Below are 15,567 nucleotides of genomic sequence, written 5' to 3'. Positions count from 1 at the left end.
AAAGAACATCAGTTTCAAGCAGAAGAAAAGACATGAAAGTATCAACATTCTTGAAAAAAGTGTTAATTGTTTATCAATTGAATAAATTACAGCCAAGTCTAACAATATACTCAAAATACTTTGGTAGTCAGGTTACTTACATTCAGCACTTGAAATCATGGATGGTAAATCTGTGGTTGTAACATCTGGTCCTGCAGTATCAGTAGTAGTAGCAATAATAACAGGAGGTGGCAGACCAGGACAGGTGTAGCTGCTGTCAGCATCCAGCCCACTGGAGGTGAACTGGACAAAGCCTGGCTTATCAGAGCTGATGTGGGAGTTGATCCAGGACTGGTAAGTGGACACTCTGGAGTAGACTCCCGGCAGATTGGGCCGAGCACAGCCAAAACCAAAACTTACTACTCCAGACTGGACCCAGGCAGAGCCCTGTTTGTTCACCATTGGACCTCCAGAGTCGCCCTGAGGAGATGGAGAGGAAGACGTCTGAGGATTTCAAAAACATCCTGACGACATTGACTGAGAAGATACAAATCAAATGAAGCAGCCTACCTGACACGAGTCTTTGCCTCCTGCCAGAACACCAGCACAGATCATGTTGTCTGTGACTGTGCCGACTCCATTGAGACAGTTACACTGTCTGTTTCCGAGAACTGGAACCTCAACTTCTTGAAGAGTTTCAGGGAATGGTAATGACACTGAGGGAGCGACAAGAAGAGAGACAATTCACACATCCACCTGCTGTTCATAGATCACATGAACACTGAACTGTGTTTGTCAGCAACAAGCAGACTCACCTCCCTCCTTGACTGCTCCCCAGCCAGTGACCCAGCTATCAGTACCGTTGTTGAACACACTGTCACTGGCTGCCAGACACACAGGTCTGATGTAGTCTGTGAATTTGACTGGTGAGGAGAGTCTGAGCAGAGCGATGTCGTTGTCGTTGGTATTACTGTCATAGTTTGGATGCAGAAGGATTCTGGCAACAGTTCTGGACACTTCGTTTGGGTTTATGCCCTGCAGGTTCTGACGGCCGAGAGAAACCTGCCATCCAGACGTACTTGTACTGAAGGAAAAATTATAAAATGCATCCGTTTGAAAAAGATGGTGGACAAGAATTGCCAAACCACAGACTGACACACAGTAAAACTCATCCTATATTATATCACAGTTACCAACCTGGAGAAGCAGTGAGCAGCAGACATCACCCACTCTCTGTTGATGAGGGAACCACCACAAACATGGCTGCCAAAGATCTGCAGACTGACCTGCCAGGGCCAACTTCCAGCTGGAGCATCTTCACCTCCAACTATCTTGGTGTTCAGGGGAGTGATGCCACACACTGCAAACAAACGTGTGTTAATAAGTATATGTGAAATGTATCATTCTAACCAAGCATGAGAATAAGAGCATTTTTTAAAATAACTTGAATCCTGGAGAAGCACTGCTAAGCTCTCCTTATTAAATTATAGAGAAACCTCAAATTTTAATTAAACATTTCAATAATTAGTTTAGGTCACTATGTAACTTTTGAATATGCTGATTTTGGTTATGGCAGTATCGAAAAAGACACCGTGCAAGCAACGCATACTTCTTCCCCTCAGCACTCACACAAAGATTGCACCAGTTTTAAACCGGATTGTCTCACTTTTCTGCAGAGCAATGTTTCATGGTTCCACTTGGTGGTGCAAAAGGCTTAGATGTTAAAATTTTACTAAAAGAGGCATTAATAATTGATGAGTTGAATAATCAACATGAGCAGAGAAAGAACATCAGTTTCAAGCAGAAGAAAAGACATGAAAGTATCAACATTCTTGAAAAAAGTGTTAATTGTTTATCAATTGAATAAATTACAGCCAAGTCTAACACTATACTCAAAATACTTTGGTAGTCAGGTTACTTACATTCAGCACTTGAAATCATGGATGGTAAATCTGTGGTTGTAACATCTGGTCCTGCAGTATCAGTAGTAGTAGCAATAATAACAGGAGGTGGCAGACCAGGACAGGTGTAGCTGCTGTCAGCATCCAGCCCACTGGAGGTGAACTGGACAAAGCCTGGCTTATCAGAGCTGATGTGGGAGTTGATCCAGGACTGGTAAGTGGACACTCTGGAGTAGACTCCCGGCAGATTGGGCCGAGCACAGCCAAAACCAAAACTTACTACTCCAGACTGGACCCAGGCAGAGCCCTGTTTGTTCACCATTGGACCTCCAGAGTCGCCCTGAGGAGATGGAGAGGAAGACGTCTGAGGATTTCAAAAACATCCTGACGACATTGACTGAGAAGATACACATCAAATGAAGCAGCCTACCTGACACGAGTCTTTGCCTCCTGCCAGAACACCAGCACAGATCATGTTGTCTGTGACTGTGCCGACTCCATTGAGACAGTTACACTGTCTGTTTCCGAGAACTGGAACCTCAACTTCTTGAAGAGTTTCAGGGAATGGTAATGACACTGAGGGAGCGACAAGAAGAGAGACAATTCACACATCCACCTGCTGTTCATAGATCACATGAACACTGAACTGTGTCTGTCAGCAACAAGCAGACTCACCTCCCTCCTTGACTGCTCCCCAGCCAGTGACCCAGCTATCAGTACCGTTGTTGAACACACTGTCACTGGCTGCCAGACACACAGGTCTGATGTAGTCTGTGAATTTGACTGGTGAGGAGAGTCTGAGCAGAGCGATGTCGTTGTCGTTGGTATTACTGTCATAGTTTGGATGCAGAAGGATTCTGGCAACAGTTCTGGACACTTCGTTTGGGTTTATGCCCTGCAGGTTCTGACGGCCGAGAGAAACCTGCCATCCAGACGTACTTGTACTGAAGGAAAAATTATAAAATGCATCCGTTTGAAAAAGATGGTGGACAAGAATTGCCAAACCACAGACTGACACACAGTAAAACTCATCCTATATTATATCACAGTTACCAACCTGGAGAAGCAGTGAGCAGCAGACATCACCCACTCTCTGTTGATGAGGGAACCACCACAAACATGGCTGCCAAAGATCTGCAGACTGACCTGCCAGGGCCAACTTCCAGCTGGAGCATCTTCACCTCCAACTATCTTGGTGTTCAGGGGAGTGATGCCACACACTGCAAACAAACGTGTGTTAATAAGTATATGTGAAATGTATCATTCTAACCAAGCATGAGAATAAGAGCATTTTTTAAAATAACTTGAATCCTGGAGAAGCACTGCTAAGCTCTCCTTATTAAATTATAGAGAAACCTCAAATTTTAATTAAACATTTCAATAATTAGTTTAGGTCACTATGTAACTTTTGAATATGCTGATTTTGGTTATGGCAGTATCGAAAAAGACACCGTGCAAGCAACGCATACTTCTTCCCCTCAGCACTCACACAAAGATTGCACCAGTTTTAAACCGGATTGTCTCACTTTTCTGCAGAGCAATGTTTCATGGTTCCACTTGGTGGTGCAAAAGGCTTAGATGTTAAAATTTTACTAAAAGAGGCATTAATAATTGATGAGTTGAATAATCAACATGAGCAGAGAAAGAACATCAGTTTCAAGCAGAAGAAAAGACATGAAAGTATCAACATTCTTGAAAAAAGTGTTAATTGTTTATCAATTGAATAAATTACAGCCAAGTCTAACAATATACTCAAAATACTTTGGTAGTCAGGTTACTTACATTCAGCACTTGAAATCATGGATGGTAAATCTGTGGTTGTAACATCTGGTCCTGCAGTATCAGTAGTAGTAGTAGCAATAATAACAGGAGGTGGCAGACCAGGACAGGTGTAGCTGCTGTCAGCATCCAGCCCACTGGAGGTGAACTGGACAAAGCCTGGCTTATCAGAGCTGATGTGGGAGTTGATCCAGGACTGGTAAGTGGACACTCTGGAGTAGACTCCCGGCAGATTGGGCCGAGCACAGCCAAAACCAAAACTTACTACTCCAGACTGGACCCAGGCAGAGCCCTGTTTGTTCACCATTGGACCTCCAGAGTCGCCCTGAGGAGATGGAGAGGAAGACGTCTGAGGATTTCAAAAACATCCTGACGACATTGACTGAGAAGATACAAATCAAATGAAGCAGCCTACCTGACACGAGTCTTTGCCTCCTGCCAGAACACCAGCACAGATCATGTTGTCTGTGACTGTGCCGACTCCATTGAGACAGTTACACTGTCTGTTTCCGAGAACTGGAACCTCAACTTCTTGAAGAGTTTCAGGGAATGGTAATGACACTGAGGGAGCGACAAGAAGAGAGACAATTCACACATCCACCTGCTGTTCATAGATCACATGAACACTGAACTGTGTTTGTCAGCAACAAGCAGACTCACCTCCCTCCTTGACTGCTCCCCAGCCAGTGACCCAGCTATCAGTACCGTTGTTGAACACACTGTCACTGGCTGCCAGACACACAGGTCTGATGTAGTCTGTGAATTTGACTGGTGAGGAGAGTCTGAGCAGAGCGATGTCGTTGTCGTTGGTATTACTGTCATAGTTTGGATGCAGAAGGATTCTGGCAACAGTTCTGGACACTTCGTTTGGGTTTATGCCCTGCAGGTTCTGACGGCCGAGAGAAACCTGCCATCCAGACGTACTTGTACTGAAGGAAAAATTATAAAATGCATCCGTTTGAAAAAGATGGTGGACAAGAATTGCCAAACCACAGACTGACACACAGTAAAACTCATCCTATATTATATCACAGTTACCAACCTGGAGAAGCAGTGAGCAGCAGACATCACCCACTCTCTGTTGATGAGGGAACCACCACAAACATGGCTGCCAAAGATCTGCAGACTGACCTGCCAGGGCCAACTTCCAGCTGGAGCATCTTCACCTCCAACTATCTTGGTGTTCAGGGGAGTGATGCCACACACTGCAAACAAACGTGTGTTAATAAGTATATGTGAAATGTATCATTCTAACCAAGCATGAGAATAAGAGCATTTTTTAAAATAACTTGAATCCTGGAGAAGCACTGCTAAGCTCTCCTTATTAAATTATAGAGAAACCTCAAATTTTAATTAAACATTTCAATAATTAGTTTAGGTCACTATGTAACTTTTGAATATGCTGATTTTGGTTATGGCAGTATCGAAAAAGACACCGTGCAAGCAACGCATACTTCTTCCCCTCAGCACTCACACAAAGATTGCACCAGTTTTAAACCGGATTGTCTCACTTTTCTGCAGAGCAATGTTTCATGGTTCCACTTGGTGGTGCAAAAGGCTTAGATGTTAAAATTTTACTAAAAGAGGCATTAATAATTGATGAGTTGAATAATCAACATGAGCAGAGAAAGAACATCAGTTTCAAGCAGAAGAAAAGACATGAAAGTATCAACATTCTTGAAAAAAGTGTTAATTGTTTATCAATTGAATAAATTACAGCCAAGTCTAACAATATACTCAAAATACTTTGGTAGTCAGGTTACTTACATTCAGCACTTGAAATCATGGATGGTAAATCTGTGGTTGTAACATCTGGTCCTGCAGTATCAGTAGTAGTAGCAATAATAACAGGAGGTGGCAGACCAGGACAGGTGTAGCTGCTGTCAGCATCCAGCCCACTGGAGGTGAACTGGACAAAGCCTGGCTTATCAGAGCTGATGTGGGAGTTGATCCAGGACTGGTAAGTGGACACTCTGGAGTAGACTCCCGGCAGATTGGGCCGAGCACAGCCAAAACCAAAACTTACTACTCCAGACTGGACCCAGGCAGAGCCCTGTTTGTTCACCATTGGACCTCCAGAGTCGCCCTGAGGAGATGGAGAGGAAGACGTCTGAGGATTTCAAAAACATCCTGACGACATTGACTGAGAAGATACAAATCAAATGAAGCAGCCTACCTGACACGAGTCTTTGCCTCCTGCCAGAACACCAGCACAGATCATGTTGTCTGTGACTGTGCCGACTCCATTGAGACAGTTACACTGTCTGTTTCCGAGAACTGGAACCTCAACTTCTTGAAGAGTTTCAGGGAATGGTAATGACACTGAGGGAGCGACAAAAAGAGAGACAATTCACACATCCACCTGCTGTTCATAGATCACATGAACACTGAACTGTGTTTGTCAGCAACAAGCAGACTCACCTCCCTCCTTGACTGCTCCCCAGCCAGTGACCCAGCTATCAGTACCGTTGTTGAACACACTGTCACTGGCTGCCAGACACACAGGTCTGATGTAGTCTGTGAATTTGACTGGTGAGGAGAGTCTGAGCAGAGCGATGTCGTTGTCGTTGGTATTACTGTCATAGTTTGGATGCAGAAGGATTCTGGCAACAGTTCTGGACACTTCGTTTGGGTTTATGCCCTGCAGGTTCTGACGGCCGAGAGAAACCTGCCATCCAGACGTACTTGTACTGAAGGAAAAATTATAAAATGCATCCGTTTGAAAAAGATGGTGGACAAGAATTGCCAAACCACAGACTGACACACAGTAAAACTCATCCTATATTATATCACAGTTACCAACCTGGAGAAGCAGTGAGCAGCAGACATCACCCACTCTCTGTTGATGAGGGAACCACCACAAACATGGCTGCCAAAGATCTGCAGACTGACCTGCCAGGGCCAACTTCCAGCTGGAGCATCTTCACCTCCAACTATCTTGGTGTTCAGGGGAGTGATGCCACACACTGCAAACAAACGTGTGTTAATAAGTATATGTGAAATGTATCATTCTAACCAAGCATGAGAATAAGAGCATTTTTTAAAATAACTTGAATCCTGGAGAAGCACTGCTAAGCTCTCCTTATTAAATTATAGAGAAACCTCAAATTTTAATTAAACATTTCAATAATTAGTTTAGGTCACTATGTAACTTTTGAATATGCTGATTTTGGTTATGGCAGTATCGAAAAAGACACCGTGCAAGCAACGCATACTTCTTCCCCTCAGCACTCACACAAAGATTGCACCAGTTTTAAACCGGATTGTCTCACTTTTCTGCAGAGCAATGTTTCATGGTTCCACTTGGTGGTGCAAAAGGCTTAGATGTTAAAATTTTACTAAAAGAGGCATTAATAATTGATGAGTTGAATAATCAACATGAGCAGAGAAAGAACATCAGTTTCAAGCAGAAGAAAAGACATGAAAGTATCAACATTCTTGAAAAAAGTGTTAATTGTTTATCAATTGAATAAATTACAGCCAAGTCTAACAATATACTCAAAATACTTTGGTAGTCAGGTTACTTACATTCAGCACTTGAAATCATGGATGGTAAATCTGTGGTTGTAACATCTGGTCCTGCAGTATCAGTAGTAGTAGCAATAATAACAGGAGGTGGCAGACCAGGACAGGTGTAGCTGCTGTCAGCATCCAGCCCACTGGAGGTGAACTGGACAAAGCCTGGCTTATCAGAGCTGATGTGGGAGTTGATCCAGGACTGGTAAGTGGACACTCTGGAGTAGACTCCCGGCAGATTGGGCCGAGCACAGCCAAAACCAAAACTTACTACTCCAGACTGGACCCAGGCAGAGCCCTGTTTGTTCACCATTGGACCTCCAGAGTCGCCCTGAGGAGATGGAGAGGAAGACGTCTGAGGATTTCAAAAACATCCTGACGACATTGACTGAGAAGATACAAATCAAATGAAGCAGCCTACCTGACACGAGTCTTTGCCTCCTGCCAGAACACCAGCACAGATCATGTTGTCTGTGACTGTGCCGACTCCATTGAGACAGTTACACTGTCTGTTTCCGAGAACTGGAACCTCAACTTCTTGAAGAGTTTCAGGGAATGGTAATGACACTGAGGGAGCGACAAAAAGAGAGACAATTCACACATCCACCTGCTGTTCATAGATCACATGAACACTGAACTGTGTTTGTCAGCAACAAGCAGACTCACCTCCCTCCTTGACTGCTCCCCAGCCAGTGACCCAGCTATCAGTACCGTTGTTGAACACACTGTCACTGGCTGCCAGACACACAGGTCTGATGTAGTCTGTGAATTTGACTGGTGAGGAGAGTCTGAGCAGAGCGATGTCGTTGTCGTTGGTATTACTGTCATAGTTTGGATGCAGAAGGATTCTGGCAACAGTTCTGGACACTTCGTTTGGGTTTATGCCCTGCAGGTTCTGACGGCCGAGAGAAACCTGCCATCCAGACGTACTTGTACTGAAGGAAAAATTATAAAATGCATCCGTTTGAAAAAGATGGTGGACAAGAATTGCCAAACCACAGACTGACACACAGTAAAACTCATCCTATATTATATCACAGTTACCAACCTGGAGAAGCAGTGAGCAGCAGACATCACCCACTCTCTGTTGATGAGGGAACCACCACAAACATGGCTGCCAAAGATCTGCAGACTGACCTGCCAGGGCCAACTTCCAGCTGGAGCATCTTCACCTCCAACTATCTTGGTGTTCAGGGGAGTGATGCCACACACTGCAAACAAACGTGTGTTAATAAGTATATGTGAAATGTATCATTCTAACCAAGCATGAGAATAAGAGCATTTTTTAAAATAACTTGAATCCTGGAGAAGCACTGCTAAGCTCTCCTTATTAAATTATAGAGAAACCTCAAATTTTAATTAAACATTTCAATAATTAGTTTAGGTCACTATGTAACTTTTGAATATGCTGATTTTGGTTATGGCAGTATCGAAAAAGACACCGTGCAAGCAACGCATACTTCTTCCCCTCAGCACTCACACAAAGATTGCACCAGTTTTAAACCGGATTGTCTCACTTTTCTGCAGAGCAATGTTTCATGGTTCCACTTGGTGGTGCAAAAGGCTTAGATGTTAAAATTTTACTAAAAGAGGCATTAATAATTGATGAGTTGAATAATCAACATGAGCAGAGAAAGAACATCAGTTTCAAGCAGAAGAAAAGACATGAAAGTATCAACATTCTTGAAAAAAGTGTTAATTGTTTATCAATTGAATAAATTACAGCCAAGTCTAACAATATACTCAAAATACTTTGGTAGTCAGGTTACTTACATTCAGCACTTGAAATCATGGATGGTAAATCTGTGGTTGTAACATCTGGTCCTGCAGTATCAGTAGTAGTAGCAATAATAACAGGAGGTGGCAGACCAGGACAGGTGTAGCTGCTGTCAGCATCCAGCCCACTGGAGGTGAACTGGACAAAGCCTGGCTTATCAGAGCTGATGTGGGAGTTGATCCAGGACTGGTAAGTGGACACTCTGGAGTAGACTCCCGGCAGATTGGGCCGAGCACAGCCAAAACCAAAACTTACTACTCCAGACTGGACCCAGGCAGAGCCCTGTTTGTTCACCATTGGACCTCCAGAGTCGCCCTGAGGAGATGGAGAGGAAGACGTCTGAGGATTTCAAAAACATCCTGACGACATTGACTGAGAAGATACAAATCAAATGAAGCAGCCTACCTGACACGAGTCTTTGCCTCCTGCCAGAACACCAGCACAGATCATGTTGTCTGTGACTGTGCCGACTCCATTGAGACAGTTACACTGTCTGTTTCCGAGAACTGGAACCTCAACTTCTTGAAGAGTTTCAGGGAATGGTAATGACACTGAGGGAGCGACAAAAAGAGAGACAATTCACACATCCACCTGCTGTTCATAGATCACATGAACACTGAACTGTGTTTGTCAGCAACAAGCAGACTCACCTCCCTCCTTGACTGCTCCCCAGCCAGTGACCCAGCTATCAGTACCGTTGTTGAACACACTGTCACTGGCTGCCAGACACACAGGTCTGATGTAGTCTGTGAATTTGACTGGTGAGGAGAGTCTGAGCAGAGCGATGTCGTTGTCGTTGGTATTACTGTCATAGTTTGGATGCAGAAGGATTCTGGCAACAGTTCTGGACACTTCGTTTGGGTTTATGCCCTGCAGGTTCTGACGGCCGAGAGAAACCTGCCATCCAGACGTACTTGTACTGAAGGAAAAATTATAAAATGCATCCGTTTGAAAAAGATGGTGGACAAGAATTGCCAAACCACAGACTGACACACAGTAAAACTCATCCTATATTATATCACAGTTACCAACCTGGAGAAGCAGTGAGCAGCAGACATCACCCACTCTCTGTTGATGAGGGAACCACCACAAACATGGCTGCCAAAGATCTGCAGACTGACCTGCCAGGGCCAACTTCCAGCTGGAGCATCTTCACCTCCAACTATCTTGGTGTTCAGGGGAGTGATGCCACACACTGCAAACAAACGTGTGTTAATAAGTATATGTGAAATGTATCATTCTAACCAAGCATGAGAATAAGAGCATTTTTTAAAATAACTTGAATCCTGGAGAAGCACTGCTAAGCTCTCCTTATTAAATTATAGAGAAACCTCAAATTTTAATTAAACATTTCAATAATTAGTTTAGGTCACTATGTAACTTTTGAATATGCTGATTTTGGTTATGGCAGTATCGAAAAAGACACCGTGCAAGCAACGCATACTTCTTCCCCTCAGCACTCACACAAAGATTGCACCAGTTTTAAACCGGATTGTCTCACTTTTCTGCAGAGCAATGTTTCATGGTTCCACTTGGTGGTGCAAAAGGCTTAGATGTTAAAATTTTACTAAAAGAGGCATTAATAATTGATGAGTTGAATAATCAACATGAGCAGAGAAAGAACATCAGTTTCAAGCAGAAGAAAAGACATGAAAGTATCAACATTCTTGAAAAAAGTGTTAATTGTTTATCAATTGAATAAATTACAGCCAAGTCTAACAATATACTCAAAATACTTTGGTAGTCAGGTTACTTACATTCAGCACTTGAAATCATGGATGGTAAATCTGTGGTTGTAACATCTGGTCCTGCAGTATCAGTAGTAGTAGCAATAATAACAGGAGGTGGCAGACCAGGACAGGTGTAGCTGCTGTCAGCATCCAGCCCACTGGAGGTGAACTGGACAAAGCCTGGCTTATCAGAGCTGATGTGGGAGTTGATCCAGGACTGGTAAGTGGACACTCTGGAGTAGACTCCCGGCAGATTGGGCCGAGCACAGCCAAAACCAAAACTTACTACTCCAGACTGGACCCAGGCAGAGCCCTGTTTGTTCACCATTGGACCTCCAGAGTCGCCCTGAGGAGATGGAGAGGAAGACGTCTGAGGATTTCAAAAACATCCTGACGACATTGACTGAGAAGATACAAATCAAATGAAGCAGCCTACCTGACACGAGTCTTTGCCTCCTGCCAGAACACCAGCACAGATCATGTTGTCTGTGACTGTGCCGACTCCATTGAGACAGTTACACTGTCTGTTTCCGAGAACTGGAACCTCAACTTCTTGAAGAGTTTCAGGGAATGGTAATGACACTGAGGGAGCGACAAGAAGAGAGACAATTCACACATCCACCTGCTGTTCATAGATCACATGAACACTGAACTGTGTTTGTCAGCAACAAGCAGACTCACCTCCCTCCTTGACTGCTCCCCAGCCAGTGACCCAGCTATCAGTACCGTTGTTGAACACACTGTCACTGGCTGCCAGACACACAGGTCTGATGTAGTCTGTGAATTTGACTGGTGAGGAGAGTCTGAGCAGAGCGATGTCGTTGTCGTTGGTATTACTGTCATAGTTTGGATGCAGAAGGATTCTGGCAACAGTTCTGGACACTTCGTTTGGGTTTATGCCCTGCAGGTTCTGACGGCCGAGAGAAACCTGCCATCCAGACGTACTTGTACTGAAGGAAAAATTATAAAATGCATCCGTTTGAAAAAGATGGTGGACAAGAATTGCCGAACCACAGACTGACACACAGTAAAACTCATCCTATATTATATCACAGTTACCAACCTGGAGAAGCAGTGAGCAGCAGACATCACCCACTCTCTGTTGATGAGGGAACCACCACAAACATGGCTGCCAAAGATCTGCAGACTGACCTGCCAGGGCCAACTTCCAGCTGGAGCATCTTCACCTCCAACTATCTTGGTGTTCAGGGGAGTGATGCCACACACTGCAAACAAACGTGTGTTAATAGGTATATGTGAAATGTATCATTCTAACCAAGCATGAGAATAAGAGCATTTTTTAAAATAACTTGAATCCTGGAGAAGCACTGCTAAGCTCTCCTTATTAAATTATAGAGAAACCTCACATTTTAATTAAACATTTCAATAATTAGTTTAGGTCACTATGTAACTTTTGAATATGCTGATTTTGGTTATGGCAGTATCGAAAAAGACACCGTGCAAGCAACGCATACTTCTTCCCCTCAGCACTCACACAAAGATTGCACCAGTTTTAAACCGGATTGTCTCACTTTTCTGCAGAGCAATGTTTCATGGTTCCACTTGGTGGTGCAAAAGGCTTAGATGTTAAAATTTTACTAAAAGAGGCATTAATAATTGATGAGTTGAATAATCAACATGAGCAGAGAAAGAACATCAGTTTCAAGCAGAAGAAAAGACATGAAAGTATCAACATTCTTGAAAAAAGTGTTAATTGTTTATCAATTGAATAAATTACAGCCAAGTCTAACAATATACTCAAAATACTTTGGTAGTCAGGTTACTTACATTCAGCACTTGAAATCATGGATGGTAAATCTGTGGTTGTAACATCTGGTCCTGCAGTATCAGTAGTAGTAGCAATAATAACAGGAGGTGGCAGACCAGGACAGGTGTAGCTGCTGTCAGCATCCAGCCCACTGGAGGTGAACTGGACAAAGCCTGGCTTATCAGAGCTGATGTGGGAGTTGATCCAGGACTGGTAAGTGGACACTCTGGAGTAGACTCCCGGCAGATTGGGCCGAGCACAGCCAAAACCAAAACTTACTACTCCAGACTGGACCCAGGCAGAGCCCTGTTTGTTCACCATTGGACCTCCAGAGTCGCCCTGAGGAGATGGAGAGGAAGACGTCTGAGGATTTCAAAAACATCCTGACGACATTGACTGAGAAGATACAAATCAAATGAAGCAGCCTACCTGACACGAGTCTTTGCCTCCTGCCAGAACACCAGCACAGATCATGTTGTCTGTGACTGTGCCGACTCCATTGAGACAGTTACACTGTCTGTTTCCGAGAACTGGAACCTCAACTTCTTGAAGAGTTTCAGGGAATGGTAATGACACTGAGGGAGCGACAAGAAGAGAGACAATTCACACATCCACCTGCTGTTCATAGATCACATGAACACTGAACTGTGTTTGTCAGCAACAAGCAGACTCACCTCCCTCCTTGACTGCTCCCCAGCCAGTGACCCAGCTATCAGTACCGTTGTTGAACACACTGTCACTGGCTGCCAGACACACAGGTCTGATGTAGTCTGTGAATTTGACTGGTGAGGAGAGTCTGAGCAGAGCGATGTCGTTGTCGTTGGTATTACTGTCATAGTTTGGATGCAGAAGGATTCTGGCAACAGTTCTGGACACTTCGTTTGGGTTTATGCCCTGCAGGTTCTGACGGCCGAGAGAAACCTGCCATCCAGACGTACTTGTACTGAAGGAAAAATTATAAAATGCATCCGTTTGAAAAAGATGGTGGACAAGAATTGCCGAACCACAGACTGACACACAGTAAAACTCATCCTATATTATATCACAGTTACCAACCTGGAGAAGCAGTGAGCAGCAGACATCACCCACTCTCTGTTGATGAGGGAACCACCACAAACATGGCTGCCAAAGATCTGCAGACTGACCTGCCAGGGCCAACTTCCAGCTGGAGCATCTTCACCTCCAACTATCCTGGTGCTGAGTGGCACAGTGCCACATACTGGAAATGAGGTAGAGTTAGATTTCAGAGTTAAAGTCAGTCATAACACTTTAAAACAATTATTTTGATGAAATAAAAATTAAAAATTCTGCTTTTTAAAGTTAATGATGCAGCAATGTACATGCAGTATTACATGTCGAGATTAAAACGGATATCAAATATTTTCAACTCACCATCAAGCTGAGCATCTGATTCTGGGAAAGAGACAACACAAGTGGGTTTAAGTGATATCAATCTGATAGTGTGGCTATTTCCAGGCACACACTCCGAAACAATAGAAATAGATTATATTCCCATTGTTTCACAAATCAGAAAAGAAAGTTGGCTCCTGCGTCTCTTTGGAAACTTTATCTCATCTTAATAATCCTACATTGTTGGGCACCACTTCCTGATATGTTTTTGTAATAACAGCTTTATCAGTTGAGATCATGGCTTTATTTGTGTTTAATAAATAATGTACAAATACCTTTTAGTTAAGTTATAACTTATTATTTACTTATAATGGAGATTTACAGAATTAAATACATATGCATTAATAATTATTAAAGCCATTAGTTACAACTTAACCTTTTATAAAGAGTATTTTATTATAAATTGTGCATTAAATTATAATCACATTAACTGATGTATTTTTTTATGATTCATAAAATGTACACTTTATAGTAGGTAACATTTAAAAAGCTATAAAAGGATAATATAATATACCAGTTAATGGTCTTATAATTCTACAGGACATTTATAATTATAAAACAATTATTTGGTACATTAAAGTCCTGCAACCAGTGTGACGGAAGAAAGGATCAAGGTCAACGTTGAGGAAACATAAAAAATAAATTGTCTCAGATAACTACTGTATATTTTTCATCAACTATTGATGGTAAATAAAAAGTAAAACTGGCTTTCTGACAGTGACATGTTCACCTGTGAGAAGAAATTATATTTCATTTGCAATGAGTTCAAATACATATCACATAAGTACCAAAATTAATGTACATAAATCTCTGCCACAAAATTATTAACAATGAAGATTCTTCTGGGAATCTAAGAATTTCAGTTATTGAACAGATGTATGTAACATATTCAATCAAAACAAAATCAGAAAGCCTTACAAGTCCCATTAACAGCCACATAGAAAAAATGTGGAGTTTGTCTTAATTTTCTAGTATATTAAATTAAATGCTGTCATCTGTGGCTCAACTAAGATTTTGGTCCAATCTGATGTAACTTACCCGCAAATAAAAAGCTGACCAGAGTCAATATGCAGATCCACTTCTTCAAAGCCATTGTGTGACTGCACAGTTCTTGTTTGTCACTCTTTATATACCTGGTTGGGAATGTCACCTGCCATGAGGTGTGCCTCCCCCATGAGGCACCCCACATACTGTCCAATAAGTAACAGTTTCTTTTGTCTTCATTTTAGTGGAAGAGACTGCAGGAATGTCTTTTCTTACATACCCAGCTTAGAGGCCACTGTATGTCCTTTAACAGTAGGAATTAAAAGTGTGGATAGATGGCTAAACAAACAGGCAGTTAGATTAAATCAGCATGTAGAGGAAATATCAGAATTTTCTTTTTTTCTTTTTTATGTGATATCTGGAATTAAAACTTGATTATGCATTGTGATTTTAATGGCAGAGAACCGCCCCTTTCACAGTTTGAATAGAGCTCAGTGTTGCACGTGGTTGACCTACCCTTCTTCTGTGTGCCCATCAAAGGTGTGGACAAGCCAGTCACATATGAGGTCTTTGCAAACCCAATATGAAAGAGTGCAAATACCTAACCTGTCCCAGGGTTGAGAAATAGCCAGCAGTGGAACATTTTTACAAGACGTGACTGAGAGAGATGTGTCTGCTGTCATTGTTTGTGAGTTCAAGCGCCTTGTATGGATAAAAGAATAT

General features: G+C 42.7%; 2 pseudogenes; both read right to left on the bottom strand.

Annotated features, from left to right (window-relative positions):
* Nucleotides 1–132: 132 nt before the first annotated feature.
* Nucleotides 133–4,819, bottom strand: LOC127373839 (transmembrane protease serine 9-like; annotated as a pseudogene).
* A 4,121-nt stretch (nt 4,820–8,940) lies between these two features.
* Nucleotides 8,941–14,953, bottom strand: LOC127373838 (transmembrane protease serine 9-like; annotated as a pseudogene).
* Nucleotides 14,954–15,567: the final 614 nt, after the last annotated feature.

The sequence above is a fragment of the Dicentrarchus labrax genome, unplaced genomic scaffold (assembly GCF_905237075.1).
Source record: "Dicentrarchus labrax unplaced genomic scaffold, dlabrax2021, whole genome shotgun sequence".
Classification (NCBI taxonomy): domain Eukaryota; kingdom Metazoa; phylum Chordata; class Actinopteri; family Moronidae; genus Dicentrarchus; species Dicentrarchus labrax.
This window is presented reverse-complemented; position numbering and strand designations above follow the sequence as displayed.